The 27672-nt window shown below is 40.6% G+C and overlaps 1 protein-coding gene and 1 pseudogene across 5 annotated transcripts in view; one reads left to right on the forward strand and one right to left on the reverse strand.

The window, feature by feature from the left end:
- Positions 1-27672, forward strand: part of diaph2 (diaphanous-related formin 2) — a 753551-nt gene that overhangs the window by 685308 nt on the left and 40571 nt on the right. The window lies entirely within an intron of this gene.
- Positions 1518-27578, reverse strand: LOC148148820 (uncharacterized; annotated as a pseudogene).

Consider the following 27672-nt stretch of genomic DNA (forward strand, 5'->3'; position numbering starts at 1 on the left):
CTGCTGAATTACTGACTAGTTAATTTCTACCAAATATATATCATATCTGTATATTTTATTCAAAACACTTCAGTCTCTCCTCCACTTTTCTAGACTTGCTTGTAAATTGTTCATATGTTCCATGTCCACAAGGACCATTAGTGTCTTTCTATGTTGACTGTGATGAGTCGCACTTTTGCACATGACAAGATTGTTTCCCATCATTAAGGAGGGTGTTAGAAGTTCACAAAGTTCCTCAATCTGCCTGACTTTCAGATCCAGATTGATAGAAAGCATGACCAGGATTCTATACTGAACAATATTATACTTATTACAAGTAATTAGATTCTAGCTACAAATAAGCAGTTATAAACTATTGGCATATACGTTACTAATTAAGACATTAATCCGTTTATAACCCATCCCTTTTATACACACACAGACAGACAAAAAGACTTGCTAAAATAAGTTATGGACAGAATGGAAAACTAGAAAGACAGTTCAGTCGTTTGTCTACCTTGGTTCTGTCATTGAATGATCTTTAGGATTCTTCTGCTGGCCAGCACATTGCTTCAGTCATCTTTCTCTGGATATTCAACTGGTTGGTAATAGACAAATGGTGGTCAGCTCATTCATAAAAAGTCTCTAACCTATCATTTAAAAGCCACAGCTTACAATAGCTGCTGTAGGAAAGATTAACTGGTTTTCTTCAAATTTGCAGTAAGTTTTGACTGCAGAGAACAGAGACACTGTTCCTGAGCTGGGGAAGAACCACACACCTCTCTTTAAATTGTTTCCAGCTCCAAGCTGCTCAATTACATGAGACCCAATCCACAGTTACTGCTCTGTTAAAGAGTTGTTTACACAATGCCTGGCATGGTTGTCATGTTATTTGTTTTCAAAACAAACAAACATCCTTTCAAGTAGTTCTTAAAACAGCTCTTTCTCATTTCAGTTCAGTTTTTAAAAGTAAACTTGAAGTAACAAGACATTCTCCTTCCAATTTACATGTGCGACTGACCAGGTCTGATAACACTTTCCTTTAATCCGAACCTAATTATTTTAGAAAGAATAATAATCAGAAGGTAATATTTCTTAAGTGATCAGAAATTTGTGGGCGGCACGGTGGCACAGTGGTTAGCACTGCTGCCTCGCAGCGCCAGAGACCCGGGTTCAATTCCCGACTCAGGCGACTGACTGTGTGGAGTTTGCACGTTCTCCCCGTGTCTGTGTGGGTTTCCTCCGGGTGCTCCGGTTTCCTCCCACAGTCCAAAGATGTGCAGGTCAGGTGAATTGGCCATGCTAAATTGCCCGTAGTGTTAGGTAAGGGGTACATGTAAGGGTATGGGTGGGTTGCGCTTCGGCGGGTCGGTGTGGACTTGTTGGGCCGAAGGGCCTGTTTCCACACTGTAATGTAATCTAATCTAATCTAAAAAAAATTTCATCTGTTTTTTTTTAACACAAACTAAATGCAGATTTTGTTCTCTGTCTACTGATGTGTTAAAAATGATAACCAGTACTTCATAGATTTAGAAACACTATGCATTGCGAATGAACATCTGTTTGCTGAATATCACTGGAATCCATTTCATTACACATGATTGCATCAAAACCATTAATGCTTTAATATAGTTATCATACGTCATCCACTGACTGTTGTCATTTGCACTGAAGGCTCCTGCAACAAAGTGAAATTAACCAAAAGAAAACAATAATGCTGCTGATGTGGGTGCCTCCATTGCAATTCACAATATCAAGCCTTTGGTCTTGTAAGCATTCCCAAATATTACATGCTATACAATCCAGTTATAGTGTAAATTTCAAGCTGCTTTTAATTTAAGATTGTGCTTTAAGTATGCAATATATATAGAGAAACAAACTTTCTTGATATATTCCTGCAACAAACTCAGTACTTGATTCATTCTTATGTCATTTCTTTGACCTTTGTTTTACAGCCTCCAATAAAATAGAGAAAAAGAAATGCCACAGGAACATGTTCAGTATTTGTCCTCTAATATTGCCAATTCTTTCTCTTTTTAAACATAGGAAGTTTCCTGCTCTTTATACTCCTATACTTCTATTTTTGTGTTATTCATACATCATGAGAATCATAGAACCTTACAGTGTAGGAGGAGGCCATTGGCTTGTCTTGCCAGTATCACTGTTTGAAACAGCTATTCAGTGAGCTCTTTTCCCATAGCTCAATAATTCTTTTTTCCCATTCAAACGATTAATAATTTTCCTTCTAAGAATTATTATTGAATTTGTTTTAACTGCTGTTTCAGGTGGCATATTCCGGTCCATAACAACTCAGTGTTTAAAACTAATTTCTCATATCCACTTTTAATTTTCTCACTTAATTTAAAATGGTCTTTTCTTCTTTCTTATCTACCTACTATTGGATGTGGTTTCTTTTTATTTACTCTTATTGAACATTGCTATCAGATCTTCACTTAACTTTCTCTGCTCTCGGGAGAAAAACCCAGATTTTCTTGTCTTTCTGGATAGCTGAATCCTAGGTGCTGGTCCCCTGCCTAAGGCCTTGAAATCTTTCCTAAATATTGTTGTCAAAAATTGTCACTGTAGTCCAGCTGGGACCAAATGAGTGTTTGTGAGAGTTTAGCATAAATCTGTTTTTTTTTTGACTGCCTGAAATTCTCTGCCCCCCCCAGGGTGTCAAGAATAATGGAGATTCTGATAAACTTGGCCAAGAATCCAACAATCGGGTTCTCACCCTCAAGTTAAATATTCACAATTTGGTTATTTGTCCTTAGATGGCAAAAAGCCGATCTGCACTGATTTGCGTTTCATTAAGTACCTTGCTTTGTTGGAATTAGCTTCCCTTTTCCAGTTAAATTTCTGCCCGATCCAATTACTCATCTGCATGTGGCAGTGATGTTGATTCACTGTCTTCAGGTCAACCAAATATATAGCTATTGCTACCTCTGCTGATATCTTTGCAATGCTCATTCTCTTCACTTGAGTTGGAGCTGCTACAACTGTGACCGGCACTTACATTATGACCAAGGCACATTGCCTTACTGGACCACCATGCCACCAAACTGAGCAATGGCAATGCACTCGCATTGGTTTCTCAGGTGGTCCGTCAATGGACAAGGTCAGGCAACAACTTCTGTTTTAGAGAGGGCCCTTTAGCATCAAACACAACTTGTGGTTTTAAAGGAAACTTTAGTATAGGCTGACAGTCAGGTGGCTTGTGACAGAAAAGGGGATTTTAATGCCGAAAGAGAGGCAAGAACTGTGAAACAATGAGGGGTGCATGGTGTGTGTCATAGAGCTGCATTAAGAGATGGTGCGTGTGCTGGCAGCTTATGTGACATGCACAGTAGATATGTTTGAAGAGCTTTGTGATGTGTGAAAGGGGAGATACCAGTCCAGCAGCTGAACCATGTCCAGTCTAGTCATTTGGCCACGGTCATCGAGATGCTTGGTCTAACCGTGTTTATAGTTCCAAGCCATTGCAGCCTGGAAATTGGACACAGTCCTGGCAGTTGAGCACGTTCAGTCCGGGCTTTGCTGATCACATAATCATATAGCCATCTTGCAAATTTGGTTCAGGGACCAGTTCAATCAGTGGGAGCTGTCCTGAAAATCCGTTCATGAAATGGATATGATATGTCAAGGGGGTGGGATGTAAATAAGGTAAGTGACTGAGGTTTTTGGTAGCTCGAGTTTGAGCATTCGTCTACTTGTATTCAGTGACTGAGGAAATAAAAGATTATTGGAGGCACAGGACTATGAAACAAAAGCAAGTATGAAGGGATGGGGTTATTTTGCGGGTCACAGGCAGAGCCTGGAAGTAACTGAAGTGAATGCCAAGTCTTAAGCTCACCATATTGATGTGCAAATCAACTGCACAATAAGATTTCAATATCAGCAAAGCAGCACCCACGGTGGAGGTCTAAGTAACTGCCTTTTTGAAAGTGAGCATAGTTCAGGGCTGAGATGTGTGGCCTTGTATAACACCATTCCAGAAGCCCTGTATCCTGCCTGTGGGCACCTGACAGATACCAATGTCACTTCAAGCTGCGTGTGAGGGGTCTACCAACTGGACATCCCGAGTCCAAGCTACTCTCCTAGATGCTCAGTGTCTCTGAGATTTATCTTTAGGCCCCTGACTGCAACTTTTAATTGATAGCTATATGATTCCATGACAATTAGACTATTTGCAATCCCCACTTCGCTAGTTATCAGAGACAAAGTGGGATGACTGATATGCAGCAAATGTTTTTTGCTAATTGTTGATGCTCCATATCTTTCAGTTTGGAGAACTTTCTCTGGCTCTTCTGAGATAATAAAATTATAACAGATATTAGAACAATTCAGATGAAGATATCTTGACAAAAGTGCTTATGCTGTACAATGACTAAAACTGTGTGCCATATTATGTGCCCTTATAAGGGTTTTTTCTCCTCGACCCCTCCTTCCACCCAAGAGAGAGCAACTTGAAATGATAGGGCACTGGTGGGAAGTCATATTGCTTCATCATCCTGTAGCCTTGCCATGGACACTGATGAAATACAGGTCTGAAGCTACATCTAACAGCCAAGAAATATTCTGCTGAAAAATACTGAAGGATTCCTCTACCTTTCATTCCAGTCTGTCAAAAGCTATCTGGCATTCTTGCCTGATGTTCTGTGCCTATCTCTGCAGTCGAAAAGTGTGGTGCTGGAAAAGCACAGCTGGTCAGAGCTTAGGCTCAAAATATCAACTCTCCTGTTTCTCAGATGCTGCCTGACTGGGTGTGCTTTTCCAGAACCACATTTTTTGACACTGATCTCTAGCATCTGCAGTCCTCACTTCCGCCTACCTCTGCAGGTTAACCATCTCACATGGCCAAGGACAGCAACAGACCTTTCTGCACGGGACTGAGGAGATGCTTGGTCTCCAACAGTCTTCAGCCTGTCAGAGATCTTTGGTGTTTCTCCATTTGTGCTCACCAGATTGTGTCTCTGAGATACTCTGACAGTTTCTGAGCCAATGGAGAGTGCAGATAGGTGTTTTGTCCATTGCGACCTCTTACAGTGCTTGTCCTCAGAGGTGGTAATGGAACAATAGGTTCAGGCTGCAGCCTTTTTCATTGTGTGGACTCCTAGGTGCTGCTGGTGCCTGCATAAGTGGATTGAAAGAATTAGCTAGTGAAGATCTAGAGCAGTTTATTGAGATCAATGTGTTTTGTTTCCTGCACAACTGAGAAGAAGGGATCACAATGTTGCTTAGGAGGTTCATGGCCCGTCACTGCCTCTCCCATTACCATAGCAATGGTCCTGGCTTTCCCTGGCCAGCTCTACACTCCTCTCCTCAAAATGGGGTAATCCTGATAGCTGACACCCTCCTTCAATCCTTGTACTTCCGGCCAGGTCAGGGTCAGTTAGTTCTCCAGTGAGAAAAAAAGAGTCAGTGTGATGGGAATTTTGAGAGCATAACTTGGTGTGATGTGAGCTGTCATGACTAAGTAAGAATACAGTGAAACGGGCAGGAACAATGAGGTGAATGTGGGCCTTTGAGCGCCCATTAAGCTTGTGATGCTGAAGTTTGCAGGCTGTCAGGTTGTATGAGATGCCTATCGAAAAGTGTGGCTCTGGAAAAGCACAGCAGGTCAGGCGGTATCCAAGAAGCAGGAGAGTCTATGTTTTGGGCATAAGCCCTTCACCAGGAATGTGGGGGGAATGGGGGCTGAAAGATGAGTAGAAGCGTGGGGGTGGGGTTGGGGGGGTAGGTAGCTGGGAAGGTGATAGGTAGATACAGAGATGGGAGTTGATAGTGATAGTTCCGAGGAGAAGGTGGTGCAGATAGTGGGAAGGAAGATGGACAGATTGGACAGTTCAAAAGGGTGGTGGAGGGTTGGATCTGGGATGAGGTGGGGGGAGGAGAGATCAGGAAACTGGTGAAGTTGCCATTGATGCCGTCTGGTTGGAGGCTCCCAACGCAGATGATGAGGCGTTCTTCTTTCATTCATCGGGTGGCTTGGATTTGGCAGTGGAAGAGGCCCAGAATTTGCGTGCCCTTGGCTGAGTGGGATGGGGAATTGAAGTGATTGGCCACAGGGTTGTTTGGTGCATGTGTCCCAGAGATGTTCCCCGATACTGTCCACGAGTTGGCATTCTGTCTCCCCAGTGTAGGAGAGACCACACCGAGAGCAATGGACACAGTAGATGAGGAGTTTAGATATGCAAGAAAATCTCTGCTGGATGTGAAAGGATCCTTTGGTGCCTTGGATACTGGTGAGGGGGAAGGTAAGGGTGCAGTTCCTCTTGCACAAGGGACGGTGCTGGGTGTGGAGACTGGGTTGTTTGGGAATGTGGGCCTAACAAGGGAATCACTGAGGAAATGATTTCTTTGGAACGCAGATAGGATTGGGGAGGGAAATATATCTCTGGTGGTGAGATCTGATTGTAGTTGGTGGAAATGGCAGAGGCTGATGCATTGTATCCAGAGGTTGTTGGGGTGAAAGGTGAGGACCAGGGAGGGGATGCTGGAGTTCTGTCTTTGTTGCGATTTGAGGGCTGGGCTTCAAAGGCAGAGGTGTGGGAAATGGAAGAGATGCGCTGAAGGGCATCGTTGACCACGAGATGGTCCAGGTGATCCCTATTCTCTCAGATACCTCCCTCACCTTCCTGGATCTCTCCATATCCATTTCTGGCACCGACTCAACACAGACATTTACTTCAAACCCACCGACTCCCACAGCTACTTGGGCTACACCTCCTCCCACCCTACCTCCTGTAAAAATGCTATCCCTTACTCTCAATTCCTCCGCTTCTGCCGCATCTGCTCCCAGGAGGAGCAATTCCACCATAGAACAACCTAGATGGCTTCCTTCTTCAAGGACTGCAATTTCCCCTCCCATGTGGTCAGCGATGCCCTCCAGCGTATCTCCTCCACTTCCCACACTTCTGCCCTTGAACCGGACCCCTCGAATCACAACAAGGACAGAACCCCCTCGGTCCTCACATTCCACCCCATCAACCTCCAGATTCAAAGCATCATCCTCCGCCATTTTCATCACCCACAAACCGACCCCACCACCAGTGATATATTTCCTTCCCCACCTCTATCTGCGTTTTGCAGAGACCATTCCCTCTACGACTCTCTTGTTAGTTCCGTGCCCCTCACCAACCGACTCTCCACTCTCAGCACCTTCCCATGCCACCACAAGAGGTGTAAAACCTGCATCCACACCTCCATCCAGGGCCCTCAAGAATCCTCCCATATCTGGCAGAGATTTTCCTGCACCTCCCCACACGTCAACAAATGTATCCATTGCATCCAATGTGGTCTCCTCTACATTGGGGAGACAGGGCGCCAACTTACAGAAAGTTTCAGAGAGCATCTCTGGGACACATGCACTGAACAACCCCACCACCCTCCCACTCCGCCAAGGGCCTGCATGCCCTGGACCACCTCCACCACCAGACTCTAGCCACCCATTGCCTGAGGAAGGACGCCTGGAGGAAGAACATCTCATCTTCCGACTTGGGACCCTTCAATCACACTGGATCAATGTTGATTTCACCAGTTGCCTCATCTCCCCTCCCCCCACCTTATTCCAGATCCAACCCTCCAGCTCAGCACCACCCTCTTGAACTGTCCTACCTCTCCATCTTTTTTTCCCAGCTATCCGCTCCACTCTCCACTCCAACCTATCGCCATCACCCCCATCTTCATCTACCTATTGTATTCCCAGCTACCTTGCCCCCACCCAGCCCCACCCATTTGTTTCTCAGCCCTCTTGGTCTTCCCCCACATTCCTAATGAAAAGCTTATGCTCAAAAGATTGACTCTTCTACTCCTCAGATGCAGCCTGACTGGCTGTGCTTTTCCAGCACCACCCTTTTTGACTCTGGTCTCCAGCATCTGCAGTCCTCACTTTCTCCCTGTTGATTTCGTGGAAGGAGACAAAAAAATGCTGGAATCCAAGGTAGGTAGGCAGGAGGCTGGGAGAACACAGGCATTTCTCGGCTTCTGGGAGTAATCATCACATTTTGAGGGGAGGTTCTGGCTTGGAGAGTCTGAAGGGGTGTCTAGGTGGCCTTTAAATATGATGCCAGCTCTATGAACCCCAAAGGTCCTGCCAATGCCAAGAATTTCTGGCTTGCCCACCACATGATTCAAAAAGTAATTTGTGCATAACTCACATACCGAATAATTCAAGTAGCACAAGATTATAGGAGTTCACCCACTCCTGGCATATTGGATATGTCATCAGCCGAACATCGTACTTGAACTTGAAAACAGAAAATCTCAGCCTATGTTTCTATTCATAGAGGTAAAGATTGCCTATTCCTGTATAACAACATTATCATCTTGTCCTGCCAACTTCAGAGATTGTAGAACAAGTGAAAATTCAATGAATCTCAAAGAATGTACTTTGGAGAACAGTTCAATGATCAATGTTTGTGGGGCAAGCTGCTGAACATTAGTTGCAAAGTGCAATGTCTGTGCTTGGTGTTTAAGAATGTTTGTGCAGTGGCTGACCACCTCAGGCAGTGAACTGTGGTTTCCAACTTCAACTGAAATCTTCAGTCAGCTGCTGCTTTGCTTGTTGTCTGTTTTTCTGTTTGGGGCGTGAAGGGGAAGAACATCATAAAATACTCCTATTACTTGAGGTGTATTTCGTGTGTTATATCATTTTGAGATCAAGTTGGAATAACATGATTTATTTGAACAGAATGCTCTTTTCACCCACTTAGTTATGCTACTGATATTGAGCCGTTCAGTTGTGTTCATTGGTTGTTAAAATATGCAGGATTCACACCTTTTTTTATTATGTTTGCATAATATTGATGTATGATTTGAGCAATGTGAAGTATCATGATGGTTGCAAAGAAGTTTTTTCCTCTGTGACATAGAATTGATGTAGAAGAATGGGTAAAGCTTATTACCTAACAACTAAAAGAAAGAATTTTGTATGCTAAATTGAATGACCAATAGCAGCAGCATTGTAGCTGTTATTGAAACAAGTTTCCAAATGGAGGTATATTAGAGTACTATCTCCATAGGCTCCCTTTTAATTAGTGAGTTACCATTCTTCCTCTCCAATGTGGCAAGAACGGCAAAACTATGCTTACTTAATCCCTTCTTTCCACAAATATATTTCTTTCATATCACCTCATTTTCAACCTCTCAATTCTTTCAAATGTAGTTTTTAGTTAAAGCAATGGCTGTATTGGCTCAGCTGCCATCTCTGTCTCCATTGCTAAGATATCACTCTGTTTCAAGTTGAAAGGATACTAAAAATCAGAAAGGACTTTGACTTCAAAAGTCACCTCTAATATTGTTCAAAATATGCTGAAGTCAGCTCTCTTGCTTTTCAGTCCTGATTAGTACATGATGAAAAACTTTAACTTCATGTTTCTTTTTGCTGATATAAATGGTGAAGTCTTATCAATTCTACATCAAGCTAAGAGCAGTGGAGGAACAAAGGGATTTAGGTATCCATATAGACATGTCAGTAAAAGCTCATGCATTTGTGAAAAATGTAGTCAGAACGTTTAATAGAATGTTGGTCTTCATCTCAAAGATTTTGGAATTCAGCACTGAGGAATACCACATTCGGTTTTGGACACCAGACCTTAGGAAGCATTTGCAAATGTGACGAGTGACTTATGGTCATTAGTCAGTTTAATTCTCTGGCCTACTGCTACTGTACCCTTTCTGGTTTCATCCTTTACTGTTCCCATGAAGCTCGATCTAAGATGAGAATTGTGATGATGATTCTCATTTCCCATATGTACTGCCTCCAGGTAAATCTTTTGCTGTGGTCACCTGTCTATTTTGATCTTGCACATTTAATTTCTTGTGTATTCGCTATATCACAGACCTCCCTTTTTATTCTTTAATCCTCTAACGACTATGCCTTGCTGAAAATATTTCACTCCTCTAAATTCTGACAGAGAAGGGTTGACCAACCCAAAGATCAATCTGTTTCTCTCACCACAGATGCTGTATTTTTCACCATTTTCTGATTTAGTTTCCAGAAAGATATGTTAGCCTCAAAAATTGTAATGTTGACTCATCTAGGAATTAAAAGGTTAAACCAGTTTTGAGGAAGGGTGACTCGACCCGAAACATTAACTCTGATTTCCCTCCATAGATGCTGCCAGATTTGCTGAGCTTTTCCAGCAATTTCTAATTTTATCTGTGATAAATTATAGCATCCACAGTTCTTTCAATATTCCCTTGAGTTTAAGATTTTAAGGGATGATTTGTTCACCGCAATTAAAATAATAACAGAAAATTCGATAAGGTGGATGCATTATGTACTCTACCTTCACTTCTTGATATGTATGGAACTTGTGCTCTCATTAATCTCTAAAATGAGACTGCTACATTTGACTATCTGCTCTTACACTGGTCATTGAACTCTGCTTTCTTTGTTCAATGTTCGCTCTAATTGTCAATTGTTTTCAGACTGCAGATGTTGTTTGATCCCTTCTGTCAAATCTATTATCAGCATTCCTTTTCTTAACAACGTATTCACCAAAGCCACAGATTTGAACAGTAACTTGTATCTCAACTGAACCACTTCCTGGGCCTGGATAGGGTCAGATCCTCCATCTCCTGAGTGTCTTTGATATGTTCTGTTTGATCCACATGGCTGTTTCATTCTTTTTCACCATAACATTCTCAGTGGATAAGACCATAAACCATAGGAGTAGAAGTAGGCCATTCAGCTATGGAATCTGTTCCTAGTGAGATTCAGTGAGATCATGACTGATCTGAGAACCATCAATTCCACTCTCCTGCCTTTACCCTGTCCTTTCAAAAAGTTACATATCCCTGAATATTTAATTCCCAGCTTTGATCTCCTTGTAATCAAGTCTCCATAATGGCTATAAGATCATACTCATTAATCTGTATTTGGGCTGCTAATTTATTTATTTTGTTCTGAATACTGTATGCATTCAAGTAAAAAGCTATTAATTTTGCCTTTCTACTATTTTTATCCCATTTAACTGCCATATTTCCATGTTTCTATACTCTGTCTCTTCTTGTCCCATTCTGGGTACCATTTTCCAGACAGCTGAGCCATAATACTGCAATAGCTTTTTGCTTTGTCAACCCATATTTCCCCTCTGCCCACCATCCCACCCCACCCACCCACCAAAACCGCCACCACAAATTAGTTTAAAGCCCTCTCCACACCTTTTAGTTTTTTGATTCACCTGGACACTGTTTCCAGCATGGTATAAGGGAAGCCCATCATTCTGAAATAGCTCCTTTTACCCCGGTACTTGGGCCTCTCTGCTCAAACCCATTCCACCTGTTCCAATCTTTGAGCCATACATTTAATTCCTTGACTTTATTTACCCCATTTCAGTTTTCCCATGGTTCAGGGAGCAATCTTGATATTATTACCCTGGAGGTTCAGCTTTTTAGTTTACCTCCCAGCATTTCAAAATCTTTCAACAGAACCTCCTTTCTAGTTCTCCCAATGCAGACAATGACTACTGGTACCCTCCTGCTCAAGAAATGTCCTTAACTCTGGCACCGGGCAGGTAACACAGGCTTGGAACGCCCATTCATGGCTACAGAGAGTATCTCGATCTACTACCATGACTACGTTCCTGTTTCTTCCCTCCACTTGTGAATGGCTTCCTGTGCCAAGGTACGGTGGTCAGTTTACAAGAGCCTCATAACTGTTAGAAAATTGCAGACACCAGAGCTCCTCATCTGAAAACCACTGACCCCTCATACCTGCTGCACAGTCATCATACCTTCCTATCCCTCACCACAGACTAATTTTGAATTATCTAATTTGAGAAGTGTGACTAGTCTCTGGAACAAGCTGTCCAGTTAATCTTCCCTTCCCTGATCAGTCTGAAACTTGGACTTCAACTCTTCAACTCAGATTTGAAGTTCTTCAAGCTGCAAACACTCACTACAGATATGTTTGCTCTGGATCACATTGGTGTCCAGCAACATCCATGCGTTGCAGCAGCAACACATCACCCATCCTGCATCACAAGTGATTAAATTTAATTTATAAATTAATTACTCAAGGTTTCTGGCTCTTTACACTTAATTGTAATGATATTTTGTTTGTGTAAACTAAAATGAAGAAAAATCTGATACTTAAGCAGCTACTTTTTAAGAAAAGACAGAAGATTAGAAATCTAAACACAAACTAAACACCTCACTTTTACTTTAAAAGCCAGATCTAATCACCAGTCCTCTTTACCAATCAATATATTTCCCTGCACAGGTATTGCCCTTTGGTTTGTGACGTTACTCTGCTGCTTGTCTCACTACAGGTCAGCCTCTCGATTCATGCCTTTTCTTCTCTTTCTCTTCAGCTCATGCTCGGGAAAGTTTACATCTCACTGTAAACACCTCTCAAAGCACCTCTTACTCCTCTGGAACCAAAAGTCCTTATTGAACCAAATTTCCAATAGGTATAGTCAATATACTCACTCAGCCTTCACCTCACTCTGCTGAAGTCTCCTCACACTGGCCATGCTCTGTATCTAGTGCAGTAACCTATATTTAATGTCCTTGCAGTCATTCCTTTTATGTGTATCAGTTTTCTTCCATAATGGATGAGTTTCTTCTGTTTGATTGCATCAGCCTTAAAGTCAAGTATCCATATTTTGTTTTTATTGTGAACATGGCATTGAGATCAGGATCAGATTTTTTTTTTTGTGATGCTGATTGAAGGATATATATTGTCCAGAGTAGGGGAGGATAACTTGTCTATTCTTACAAAAGAATGGACCTTTTACATCCACCTGAGTAGGCAGATGGAGCTTCCGTTTAATGTCTTATTAAAAGATAGCACTAACGATAGTACAGTGCTTCCTCAGTAATGTACTGGAGTGTCAACCCTGGTTTACATGCACTCCAGCATTGCAGTGGGGCTTTGACCTGAGATCTTGTGGTTCAGAAGTGAGTGTGCTACCAACTGAGTCACAACTACACAGACTCCTCATATTTGTCACCTCTTTGCTGGCAATTATTCATATCCATGGATCAATTTTCATTTATAGGCAGTTACATTAATTTGCCTTCTACCATCATCTTTTACTCCTGAACAGTTGCGGCATTCCACTGTTACCTGTCTGAAATCATAGACAAGGCATAACATTTTCTAACTCTGTATTACTGATATCAAAGCCACTGTACCAGAAATGTTACACCTTGAATCCCAAGTCCATCTCTCCTCTGAGCTGCATACTCTAATGCCATGCTGACATCTTGTATCCTTAATCCCTGCTCTTTTGCCATTCAACTTCTAAGTTTCTTGCCAGTTTGGCTCAGTTGGCCGCACTCTTGGCTCAAATCAGAAGTTCATAAATTTAAATTTCCTTCTTTAAGACAAAAACAAAATCAGGTATTCTGAGGGATGATGACCGGACCCAAAATGTTAACTCTGATTTTTCTTCACAGATGCTGCCAGACATGCTGAACTTTTCTCGCAATTTCCAGTTTTGGTTCATTCTTTAAGACGTGTGTATATAAACTAGACTGAGACAGAGTACTTCAAAATCAGATGTTGAGTCCATGCTTTTAATATTGAGATGGAAATTTAAAAAAAGATCCAAGGCACTGTTTGGAGAAAAGCAAGTTCTCCCAAATCATTGGATCACATTCATCCCTCATTTGAAGTCATCAAAAACAATCAGATTGACCCGCCATTTCGGTGGCCAAATTAGCCACAATGCTTAACTTTGAAAATGCATAGGATGATGAGGCACAAAATTGCGAGACTATTGCACTATTATCTACAGCATTAGGAATTATGCTTCCAATTAAGTCCCACTCAACAATCACCTCTGATCTCACCATCCTTTCTTAACCCTGTCTATCAATGCACTGAATTTAAAATTCTTATCCTTATTTGTATTGCTTTATTTTACCCTCTTTCACGCCTGCATTTCAGCTTGCATGCTCGTCTCTTCTGACTCTGATGGATTCCTCGCCCTCTGCTCCATGGAGGACTTTGATGGCTGTACCCTTCCTCTGTAAAATTCCTTTATTTCCAGTTACAACATCTCCTCCAACTTCAAAAGCCTTCCCAAGAAATACCTTTTTGCTGCCTTTAGTTAGTCCCTCCTAACTTCTGTTTCTAGTACTCGGTGTATAATGTACATTGAGAGATATTGCTGCAGTAAAGACAATGTTTAACTGCAAGTTGTTTTTGTTTTTGATGAAGCAGCTGTCTTAGTAACTAATGAGTCCTTTAATTAAAAATGAAAAATCTACCACAGCTGGTATTTCATCAATCTCCATAGTCATTTGTATGTGCCAGATTTAAAGAACAAATCTTTAATTTTTCTTGCTCACCTGTCTTTCTCCTTTCTTTAGCACTCTTTTATCCCTTGCACCTTCTCTCTTTCAACGTCTCTGGTCTCTTTCCCCTTCCTTCACTTTTTGACTATCTACCTAACACGTGGATAACCAACCCCCCAAACCCCAACAATGCACACAGAGCAAATAAGGAACTTCTATTAGAGAACTTTATTCCTGAAACTGTACAGGCCAATGCCACCGGTTCCGTCACAGCCAAGGTCCCCAAGGGCAAATAGTATGAAAGAGCTGTAGAGATAAGAAAAGTGGAAGAAAAGAAAAATAAAAGAAATGGATTGACGCGATGGAGCCCGAATGCTGCTACAGTGCTGCTGCTGCCACTTCTTATTTCAGGAGAAAGCAATCCTAATTAGATCAGGAATAACAAAGGGGGTAAGCTGCACATATATAGTTCCTCCTCACTTACAAGATAACACTGACCTTGATGATCCCAAGCAACTGACTGTCAAGCCCTTGGACTAAGGTTGAAGACTGCATTTGACTTAAATGTACTGGCACCTTCTGACTGAGGGGTGTTTCCCTTGACTTGAGTGAAAACTGCTGACAACTATGACAATCTTCCTAGCTTTATATCTGCACTAAACGGCAAGGTAGAACAAATACTGGGAGAGATGGTGCCGGATCATGGTGACCTTAACGTTGGTGGGCCCAGCACAGTCTGAAGGAGAAGAGCACACAAAGACAAAGCAAGGCAGAGATTCTGTGAGCTTTGAGGAAAGCTCAGGATAACTGATTCCTAAGCCAGCAAGCAAGCAGCCCTGAGATGCAACTGGTCTAATGCATGAGCTGGGTTCCTATCCCTTGCACACTAAGTGTCCTTGCAGTAGGATTGCATTGCTAATGGCTACAGTATGGCCCCACAGCAGCATGCTTCAAGTGGATTGGAGGTGTGTTATGAAGATGCATAGAAGCTGAAAAGTGCCAAAGTCCATGAACGTAGGGTGCATGTGATTGCTGCCCATGAAGCATGCCCGAAGGCCCTGGTGTCAGGTATTTAACTTGGAGATTCAGAACTAGAAGCAGTGAGCTGGAGTCAGATACCTAGTCAGACTTTCTTTTTGGAGATATTAGCATCTCTGTTCCTCACAGTGGGTGGTAAAATGGGGATCTTCATATTAATGACACAAGATTTTCAGTTAAAGAGGCTGACAAGCAATCAAGCCATTAAATAAGCATTTGATTTGATTTATTACTGTCATGTATACCAAGGGACAATGAAAAGTATTGTCTTACCTGCTTTACAGGTTGATCGTACTATACAAGTGCATCAGGGTACAGAACAGTGTGCAGGATGCAATGTTACAGCTGCTAAGAAGGAGCAGAGGGAGATCAACATGAACATTAAAGAGATCCATTCAAAAGTCTGATAACAGCAGGGAAGAAGCTGTTCTTGAATCTATTCGTATTTGTAGACACACTTTTATGTCTTCTGCTCAACGGAAGAGGGTGGAAGAGAGTATGACTGGGGTGGGAGGGTTCCTTGATTATGTAGGTTGCTTTCCCAATGCAGTGGAAAGTGTAGATGAAGTCAATGGATGGGGGCCTTGTTTGTGTGATGGACTGAGCTGTGTTTACAACTCTGTAGTTTATTTCGGTCTTAAGGGGAGCAATTACCATACCACGTTGTGACCTATCCAAATACAATGCTTTCTATGGTGCATCTCTAAAAACCATCTCAACACTCGCAAGCCCAATTCTTGCTTCACCACTCAGAATTCTTAGAAAATGCAAGTTATTGCTCCCAATAGCAAGAAAGACCCTTCTGGACTTCTTACACGATTCTTCCAAATTCCTCACCATAATCCACATCATTCAGGCCTCTATAAGATTTCATCCATAGTGCCTAAAAAATTATTAATGTTGTTATTAATCTTAATGTTTCCATAAAGTTTGCACAATTTATGTATTTTTGTGAATGCACAAAACAATATAAGATTTGGGATATTTATTTAATAAGGCACGCAAAAAATCTTATTTATTGATTCTAAATCAAAGATTTAATCATACTCTTTGTAAGCAATCTTTGATGTTTGTGTGATCTTATCTTTCTAACGAAATGCCTGAAAATTTAACACAAATACAGAAGGTAATGTTTTTATGTGACTGTATCATATAACAAAGGAGCTTGTGAGAATGAAAAACAATACCCTGAAAACATGTCACCCTGAAAATTTAAAAGCCTTCAAGAAAATTTTAGCATTAGCCCTCGAAAATATAAGTTACTTTGACCCAGAGATTTTACAGATTCAAGCCAAATTCCTACCACCTCCGTGGTACTGGAAATTTCAGCATTACCCTACCATGTAGTATTTTCCACCATTCCTTGCTTTCACGGAGCTGATCAAAAATCTTAAACCAAGTTTTCCCCACATTCAACGTCTAGGTTGTTTCTCTATCTTATGTGCATCCCACCTTTAGAGCTTGATCTTTTCTCTTTAAAGCTTCTCTGATTTTTGTTTTATTTGTTTTAGGGATGTTAATGACAATGGCAAGACCTCATTTGTATGAAATGCTTGAGCATAATTCTTGGAATGAGACAGATGGGAGAGGGTTTAGAAAAGATTTACCAGGATGTTGCCAGAGGGTTTGAGTTATAAAAATAGGCTGGGACTTTTTTCACTGGAACATAGGAGGTTGAGGGGTGACCTTATAGAAGTTTTATAAAATAATGAGTGACATAGATAAGACGAATAGCAAAGTTCTTATCCCGAGATTGGAGAATTCAAAACTATGCAATATATTTTTAAGTTGAGAGGAGAAATTTTCAAAAAGAGATGAGGTGAAACTTTTTTACAGAGGGAATAGTTAGTATGCGGAATGAACTGTCAGAGGAAGTGGTGGATTGGGTACAGTTACAACATTAAAATGACATGTGGATAAGTGCATGAATAGGAAAGGTTTGGAGGGATATGTGCCAAATGCAGACAGGTGGGACTAGTTTAGTTTGAGAACACGGTAAGCATGGACTAGTTAGACCAAAGGGTCTGTTTCCATGCTGTATGACTCAACAATTGATAATTTAACATCTTAACTCATTGAATTGTGCAAGGATACTCATTACAGGATTATTAAAAAATGGGGGTTATGAGGTTATGATGATGGACTGTGATTGCAATCTTATCAAATGGCCATACAAGGTTCAACTGAAAAGTAATGTACTGTTTTAAAGGTTATAAAACTCCTATAACTATTATTTTGGATAATAGACTTACTGTAATTCATGTAGGTCTGATAGACCCTGAGTCATTTTATGATGTACAAAGAATAACTGATGTCTGACTGAAGGCTGTACAGGCCTGTGACACAGTTAAACACAGTTTAAATCATATTTAAATATGATTAGTATAGTATTGATATTTTCTTCCCACTGGAATTTATATTTTATATTGGTGACTGTTATTGCTATGACTACAAGATTTGTTCCATTTAGTTCATTCATGTAACCAGAAGAATGATGTTACAGAAATGCAATAGATTCTGCTAATAGGAAAGAGGAGTTTTACTCAGATTTTGGGCTGTGCTTCCAAGAGGTAAAATGGCTGCAAGTTTATTCAAATCTATTTTTTTCTCTAGAACTGTGGCCATTTTACACATTTCCTTACTTTCCATATCATACTGGAAATTTATTGGTCCTGTTTAAAATAAACGAAGTGAATGACTCACTTGAAAGATATATCAAATGTACCAAAAATTCAAATTGAAATAGAGATAAAGTTTACTTGATAAATCATCGAACCTGCTTTGTTAGCTTTGAAGTTGAGTTAAATTTCCATATGAAATAGCTATTTCCTTTTTGTTAGAGTAGGTGTATGCAATATGATATGCCTTTATATGTCCAAATGTTTTCCTTAGTGTTTGTTTTGCTAGTTAAATTTTTAAAATTTACCAGAGGTCTTTTGTCTTATATCTCAACATCATTTTTCATATATAAGTATTCACCAGATACAGGCTATATTATAATGAGATATATTTGTTAGATATGATTCAATAGTTCTAAAGGTCAGCTTAATTAGGCAACCAAGAAAAATGTTGCTGCTTTAAAATGCTGTCAGAATTCTTAAAATAAGAATAAATACTGATAATAAATGATAAACCTCTCATTGATCATTCAACTGCTATGTAAAAATTTCACTGTAGTTCTGATGTTGGGTATTGTAGCAATTTTCCTATTAAGACAAAGGATACGATTTTCATCGACATCTTTTGTCCTTTTCCGTCTTATTGTTCTTCTTAATATTCCTGATGATAACCGTTCAAAGCTCGGACAAAAAAATGGTTGATAAATATGCTTTGCCAGAAGCTTTCAGGACTCAGCGGTCTAAAAGCTTTTGTAGCACTAAGCATTCTTTGTGCATTCATTTCAACTTAGCAAGGTAAATGTCTCTTTTTAAGCTGTTTTACTCAAGGTTCGAAGACTGCAGATGCGAAAGGCATTGCGAGTTTCAGATGAATTGCTGGGCTTCAACAAACTTCACTGAAACAAAAGACGCCTGACTGCTGATAAATCTAAGCTGAAAGTTACCCTCGCCTTTGTCATTCATTGCTATTCATATTTGTGAAGCAGACTGCTGTGATAATTGATTTGATGGTCCAGTCTGACTGAAGCACTTCTGGGCATAGTAAGCCTCTGAGATGCCAAAAAAGAAGAAAAGGTGGGAATGAAATAATGCAAACATTCTCCTCCGAGGCATGTGGCCCAGTTTCTTCCAGAAAGCAGTTTTTTCTCTCTCTGCCGGCTGAACCACAAGATTGACCATACAGCAGCAGCCAGAGAAAAATGTGTATTCACAGGGACATAATACAGGATACATTTTTGAACTAGCAGTTGTATAAAAGAGTACGATATGGAATTAATCTGATTCTTAACAGACTTCAGCCAGCGGACTACCTTTTGCATGGTCTTTGTTTGTGAACAAAAGTATCAGCTTTTAAAAGGGCTTTGAATTATTTTAGCCTTTGAAAATTGAATTGATTCAAAAACAATTAATTATGCTAAGAGGCAATGTATTGTCTGTTGGACGAAGCTTGCTTGTTAGATGTGTATCACATAGTACATTGTAATAAGGAACTTCATCTGTAACTCTTATCCACTATTCTGGCAGCACACCCATGTTCATTCTCCTTGATATTTACTGTTTATCAGAATACTGTAATCCAAAGGATCTCTTCTGAGTTCACTGAAAAGCTAAAGAGGAAGTTCAGAAGCATGTGACCTCTGTATCACAACTGTCAAATTTAAAGATCTTATTTTGTAAACTATCATTGTTCTGATTTCTCGTGTTTCGAGAGAAAACCTGAAATATTCATTTATGCTCTTTGCAGACTTAATTGAGTAATTGGTTAATGCTTGAGTTGTAAACATATCAGCGCTTTATTTTTGGTTGCATACTCGCCTTTTGGTCAACAACTGTACTGTTAAGTACACAACATTTATCTCTGTTTAATTACTTACTCTCTTACCAGATATCTGATTGAGCTAATGGTTGTCACAAGTGGTAACAAGCTGTACGGTCTCAGGTCATAAATTTTGATAAAATGTGTCCATTGGGACATTAATGGTAATAAGTTATTAACCTGTGCCAGTTGCTGAAACGAACAGGTAAACTTCATACTACCTGTTCATTTAAATGTTTAATTCATATTGGTAGCCCTGAGTTAATTGGCTGCACCCCTCAGAAGATGAGTATGCACAATGATAAGAGGTTAACCCCACTTAAAGTTAGTCTCTACTACTTAAATTCAGCCTGTATCTTAAAGTGGAGATGCATTCTGGCTGAAGGAGATGCTGCAACTTGTTTCAGAAGACAGGCTGAGTAAGATGATCACTGAATTGTGACAACGCACAAAAGAGAGTGGGTTTCCAAGGACCTGCAATAAATACCTTGTTCAAGGAAATGCAGAAGGGAAGATATATCATGTGACTGCCTGCAAGTGCCTCAGAAGTGAGGGATCTAGAGATCCCCTGTCACCAGTAGACCTCTTCCAGTTTGACTTTCAATGTCCTTGCAATGGCAATGCCATCCATATTCTAATTTGACACTCTGATTTGAATTGCAGCAGGTGGCAGTCTTCAGTAAGCATCTCTTTGGTAAAGCAAGGACATCTGATGCACTGTTCCATACTGAAGTGGAGGAAGGAGAATTGCTCACTGAGGATCCTGGACAGATGAGGCTTCTTGATGGGTTCTCTTCTCCTCCTCTTTCCTCTTGCAACATGTGGTGCCTCTGTATTGCCTCTGCTCATTTCTACGTCATGCTCCAAAATAAGGAGGATACAACTTTCTGTTTCTATTTCTGAGAACAGGATACTTTAAATCAGAGCCAAGGACCTCATGTTTGCCACACCGCACCCTCTAAATTTCACTAACTTTAAATTACAGTACAATCAATCAAAGGTTTCTTCATACTTAGCAAGAATCAGTAGAAATAACTCAATCCCCAAGCTGGAAGTACTTAATTTTCTCTTCAAGTATATGCAAAGTAAGTGCATATGTAAAGCAGGTGTGAAAAAATGTTCAATTTTTTTTTCTCCAAGCTTGTATAACAGATATACTGAACAACCTCAATTATCTGACTAAGATAGGTGGAGAGTATTTTGTTCGGATAACTGAATATTCGGATAAAGGATGACATTTTTACAGGATCTTGAGATCTGGTTCGGATAATCCGAAATTTGGATAACCGAGGTTGTTCTGTATAACACAGTCCTCTGCGCTATGCGGGCTGTTCCCAGGGAAATGGTGAGACAAATTCTGACTGCTGCTTGAAGGTCATCAACTCAGTGATAAATACAGTACAGTCTTCCAGTGCAAAGACCTGACCACAGACAAGTATTGTGGATACAATCCAAAATCCAGCACTTTGAGGCTTGCCGCAGCTCTTGTCGAGGCTCAGTAGGAAAAGGCCACAATCTAAGGGCCTCCTGGCATAATACGTTGAGGGGCTGAGGGCTGAATCCATGAAAACCCCCTGTGACTGTAAATATGAAATATATATTCTAAGTGTAATCTTTATTTGTAGAATCATAGATTTGCTGTAGTGGGGAAGTAGACCATTCGGCCCATTGAGTCCACGCACAGCCCCCCCCCCTCCCCAAAGAGACCCCATCCAAAACAACCTCACTACTCTATCCTATCCCTGTATTTGCAATGGCTAATCCACATAGCCTGCACAGGCAATTCAGCATTGCCAGTCCATCTAACCTTTGGATATCTTTGGACTGTGGGAGGAAACCAGAGCACCCAGAGGAAATCCATGCAAACACGGGGAGAGTGGACAAATTCAACACAAACATTTGCCGAAGAGTGGAATTGAACTCAAATCCCTGACGCAGTGCTAACTATTGAGCCACAGTAGCAATAAGGGTGAGGGGATACTTTTAAATACCAGGGGTTGTACTGCAAAAAATTGAATTGTATTGGTCTGTATGTAATGTCAGAATTGTGCTATTATGTGATATACTTTTGCAAAATTTTATGTATAAATTATATCCTTTTTGAGAAAAGAAAGCGTGTTATGCAATCAAATTTTATACTTTTTATCTCTTCACATTGTTTTAAAGGATGATCTCTCGAGAGGTTTTGTTTGAAGAGTTGTTGACGATATGACAATTCTGGGTAGGATGAAGAGCTGAAATGGGATATGTGTGATTAGGAATTATTCACTATTCAGGATATTAAACATTACATTTAAGGCTTGTACATTCGTGAAATTGTGTTTGTATTTCACTTCTGCCCAAATTGTGGTCCTTATACATAGAAGGATGGGTTATTATTTAAGATCAGTAACTACATGCACAATTTAATATCTTAAACATGTTCAAAAATAATCACCTTTATAACAAATAGCAGTGCACAGGGGCTCTGAACCAATTCTGTACACTATTGGAATGTATTGATAAACCCTGGGAGAATTAATTATTGTTTTAGGTATCAACGTAACTGCATTTGTTTGCATTGTGATTTTTAAATTGTCCTTCCTAATTAATCATCATGAATCTGATCAACATAGTTATTAGAGAACAGTATGTGTAAATGAGGCAGGGGGTGGTTGTAAACAGTGCTGTCATTGTAAACTGGAAATTACTAATAGCTTCATCGTTGTTAATATAATCCCAAGTGGTGGTGTATATTTGAGAGCATATCTCTGATATACTTTGTAGCGTGATATTTCGGTTGCATAACTCCACTTGGAGGAGAGAAATGGGCAAGTATTGTGGAGTGACAATCCATTTTCTTGCAGTTTTCCTTTCCCCAGTTGAATAAGTTAATCTTGTAAAGTTTTATGAGATTTATTACAGCCCGCTTGGATTTTACAGGAGGAAATGTGCATCTGCATTACTTAATAAAAAAAGGGTCAAAGCCACCATTCTGATTCTTGAAGCATAATGTGGCAAATTAGGTAACTTTTGTAATAACTTACCTGTCTGCAGAAGTAACTAAAGAATATTTTTAAGAAGCATCTGAACATTTTAAAGTGCAAAGAACATCATGTGAATCACAACCCTTCAGCTGCCTTGAAATATGAACAGTTTGCACATGATCAAAATAATACTTGTGGAAAAGAGCACAGAATTTTTCTTTTTCATATCCATGGCTTTCGGAATAGTTCCTATTAAACCTGAACTATGATGTGTAAATCCATCTGTAAGTTAGCAAGTCTTAACACAAGCAATATTATTAGAATCATGATTTGGAGATGCCGGTGTTGATTGATCAATTTTTCAATGTATAATTTCAATTACATCACACTGTAGATTTTTGCTATAAATTCTGTTAGGATTGAGCCCTCCACTATCACCTGATGAAGGAGCGTCGCTCCGAAGGCTAATGTGCTTCCAATTAAACCTGTTGGACTATAACCTGGTGTTGTGCGATTTTTATCTTATTAGAATCAAACATGGTTACCCCCTTAGAATGTCCCAACAGAAACACTTGTGATTTGAAGCTCTGGGAGCCAGGTCATTAGATTTTTAGTTGTAACCACTTATTTTTTAAGTATGAATAAAACATTCAAATTAGTAGTTCATTTGTGCACAGTTAGAGCATATTCACATTCCACATGTAGCACTGAGTTGGCTTTGTGCCTCTTTTATAATTACTGTGCAAATGAATCTGTGTGACCAATGCCCAACCTAAGAACAAAAAAAATGTGTAATAAGTGGAACAGGAAGTCTCACTTTCTTTCTTTTGAGAGGCTAATGAACTCAATCATCTATTCGCATACTTACAGACATTTTATTTTAGACTATCCATCAGCTATTGTTGTTTCAATGACTGGAAAATTAATATACAAAGCTCATGGTTCAAAGCTCTTGGGCTGCTGATCATCTTGTCCTCAGGCAATTCCTTGGGATCAAGGATGCCTTTCTTCTACTCCACTGTGTGATTCCTGAGCTGATTAACTGGTCCAGTACCAGATCTGCAAACCCTTTTGCAGATGGTGCTTAAAGAGGCAGGTGCATGTGACATTCAAACTTTTTTGTGCATTTCTTCTGTTGCTTGTGCTGGGCCTGTCAGAGTTACTCAAAATGGTTAGTGTATGCTTTTCCGCTTTGGGCAGCGTCGGGCTAGAGATTCCCACAAACCTTTGGAGATATTGCATTTTTTCAGAAAGGCTTTAAGTAACATCCTTGAACCTGTCCTCTTGACAACCACTTACCATGATGAAGCTCAGGATAGAATGTCTCTTTTGGAAGTCTTGTGTCAGGCATCTGGAAGATGTGGCCTATCTAATGCAACTGATTGACCGTAACTAATGCCTCGATATTGGGGATGTTGACCTAAAAGATGATACTGGTATTGCAGCAGCTATCGTGTCAGTGGATTTGCAGAGACATCACTATTGATATTTCACAAGAGCTTTGATGTATCTGGGGTACATTGCCCATGTCTCTGATGCATGCAGGAGGTCTGGTAATACTACTACCTTATGAAGCATAAGCTTGGTGTCAGATTCGAAATCGTTATTATCAATGAATTTGTTTCTCAGATAGCAAATAGTTATGCTGGAGACGAGGTTCAATTTCACCATTGTTGTCTGGCTTGCTGAGAGACTGCTCACAGAATATAGGAATTGTTCCACTTTGTCCAGTGACTTGGCATGGATCTTGATGGTCAGGGAGTAGAGTGGCAAGAGCAGGCTAGTAGAGGATCTATTTCTGGAGCACTGTCTCGTCCTGGTTGCCCAATTATAGGAAGGATATTATCAAGTTGGAGAGGTTTCAGGATGTTGTCAGGTATGGAAGGTTTGAGTTATACAGAAAGGCTACTTAGTCCGGGACTGTTTCACTGGAACATAGGAGTTTGAGAGGTGACCTGACAGAAGTTTATAAAATAATGAGAGGTATATAGTTGATGGTAGTTAGCTTTTCCCAAACATGGGACATTTCAAAACTAGGGGGCACATTTTTAAGGTGAGAGGAAAGAGATTTAAAAAAGACATGAGGCGATTTTTTTTTCGCACAGAAAGTGGTTCAAATGTGGAATGATTTGTCTGAGGAAGTGGTGCATTTGGGTACAGTTACAGCGTTTAAAAGACTTTTGGATGGATACATGAATAGTAAAGGTTTGGAGTGATATGGGCCAGGAGCAGGCAGGTGGGACTAGTTTAGTTTAGGATTATGTTTGGCATGAACTGGTTGGACCGAAGGGTCTGTTTTCGTGCTGTATGACTCCATGTTTATCCTCAGACTCAATGTTTTATAGGTCTTGGTGGGGTGCAGATAAAGTATAACCAATCCATCAAAAGAAGTTTATAATGAGGTTTTGCAGTACACACTGTTTAAATAAATAATGCTTTGAAATTACTTTGGCCAGCAGTTTCTTGAGGTTCTCCTGAACACAGTAACTTTGGTGAAGGAATGACAGAAAACCTGTTTGCTACTGTATCCAAAATCTCTTGCAGATGGCTACGAGAGTTACATCGGTAGTGTGGAAGAAATCCCAAAGAGCAATTTGTAATTATCTACACCAGACGTTTGTGATTACTATGTTGTTTTGTGTGTTTAAGGCTGAGAAAGACAGATTTTTGGTCTCCCTGCATTGGAGATATGAGAAATAGGGAGAAAAACAGGTTTAATACAGAAGATCAACCAAGATCATAATGAATTACAGGGTAGGCTCAAGGTACTATTTGATATTTATCCTATTTATTGTGTTCTTCCATTTCATATCAGTAGACACGTTCAATTTTACTCTGATTCATGTTTCTTACATTCAAATTTCATGAATTGTGTCTGGAATGAGCTGCCATAGCAAGTGGTGGAGGCTGGTGCAGTTACAACACTTAAAACAAAGGGTGGTGCATGTATGGAATTAGCTCAGAGAGGATAGTGGAGGCTGAAGAGTTACAGCATTTAAAAGGCAACTAGATGCATATATGAAAAGGAAGGATTATGACCGATTATGGGCCAAATAAAAGCAAATATGATTAGATTAATTTAGGATATCTGGTCAGCATGGATGAGTTGGACCAAAGGGTCTGGTTCCATGCTATACATCTCTGACTCTGTGAGTTGAGGATTATCCATTGATAACATTTAAAAACCAAGTTTATTTCACAAATACTAGTGTTTCTATTAATGTATCTACATTGTACTATTGTCATTTCAGTTCTATTAGTTAAAAATCACACAACACCAGGTTATAGTCCAACAGATTTAATTGGAAGCACACTAGCTTTCGGAGCGTCGTTCCTTTATCAGGTGATAGTGGAGGGCTCAATCCTAACACAGAATTTATAGCAAAAATTTACAGTGTGATGTAACTGAAATTATACATTGAAAAATTGATTGTCTGTTAAGCCTTTCATCTGTTAGAATACCATGACAGTTTCACTTCTTTCATGTGTAAATCACAATACCTTTTTTTTAAAATGTTGCATTCTCAGGTTAGCTGTTAACAATGGTGATAGCTAGACAATATGTTGAAGGTGTTGGCCTCCTGTGTTCTCTGTCTATGCCATGATGTTTAGATTGATTCTAATCTAAAAAATGAGATAATGGAGTTTTACATGAACTCACGCAGTTTTTGAGCAAAGTACAATGTAGCCCTGCAAGTACAAATTCACCCCACAAAATATATTGTGCATGTGGGTCTTTGTGTGTCTGTCTGTCTGGGTTGGGGGTTGTGAGTATGAGAAAGTGTGTGTGTGTGTGTGTGTGTGTGTGTGTGTGTGTGTGTGTGTGTGTGTGTGTGTGTGTGTGTGTGTGTGTGTGTGTGTGTGTGTGTGTGTGTGTAGTGAGTGCAGAGTGTCTTAAGTCTGTGAGGGGGTGCGTGTGGGAGTGTGTGTGTGGGTGTCTGTGTGCACGTCTGTCTGTGTGTGTGTCCGTGTGTATAGGAGTGTGTGTGTGTGTGTCCGTGTGTATAGGAGTGTCTGTGTGTATGTATAGTGCAATTGTGGTCACCTGTAACGTGACATGAACCCAAAGTGCCAGTTGAGGCCCTCCCTATGGGTACCGAACTTAGCTATCAGTCTCTGCTTGGCCACTTTTCGCTGCTGCCTGTCCCGAAGTCCGCCTTGGAGGATGGTCACCCAAAGGTCCAAGGTCGAATGTCCTGAACCACTGAAGTGTTCTCCATCTGGGAGGAAATACTCCTGTCTGCTGATTGTTGTGCGGCGCCCATTCATCCGTTGTTGTAGACTTTGCTCGGTTTCCCCAATGTACCATGCCTCTGGGCATCCCTGCCTGCAACGTATAAAGTCGACAGCGTAGGCTGAGTCACATGATTACTTGCCATGTACAAGGTGGGAGGTGTCCCCACGCATAATGGTGGTATCTGTGTCCACACTCTGACACGTCTTGCAGCGTCTACCTTGACAGGGTTGTATGGAGTTATCCTGAGAGCCGGGCAGCTTGCTACGAACAACAATCTGTTTGATGTTTGGCGGTTGTTTAAAGGCAAGTAGTGAAGGTGTGGGGAAGGCCTTGGTGAGGTGCTCATCCTCATTGATAATGTGTTGCAGGTCATGAAGAACATGGCGTAGTTTTTCAGCTCCTGGGAAATACTGAAAAACGAAGGGTATACTGTTGGTTGCAGCACGTGTCTGTCTCTTGAGGAGGTTATTACGCTTCCTAGCTGTGGCATGTCGGACCTGGCGGTCAATGAGTTGGGCATTGTATCCCGTTCTTGTGAGGGCATCCCTGAGTACTTCCAGATGTCTGTCACGTTCCTCCTCATCTGAGCAGATGCGGTGTACGCGTAGGGCTTGTCCATAGGGGATGGCTATTTTAATACGTTTTGGGTGGAAGCTGGAGAAGTGTAGCATTGTGAAATCAGTTCCATTAGGTTTACCATATATGTATGCTGACCCAATCAACCCCCAAATGTAAGTTGTGACAGTTTCTCGAGAGAGAGAGATA

Source organism: Chiloscyllium plagiosum, unplaced genomic scaffold (genome assembly GCF_037043375.1).
Source record: "Chiloscyllium plagiosum isolate Xiang-an unplaced genomic scaffold, Cpla_swu_hap1 HiC_scaffold_11, whole genome shotgun sequence".
In the NCBI taxonomy this organism is placed as follows: Eukaryota; Metazoa; Chordata; class Chondrichthyes; order Orectolobiformes; family Hemiscylliidae; genus Chiloscyllium; species Chiloscyllium plagiosum.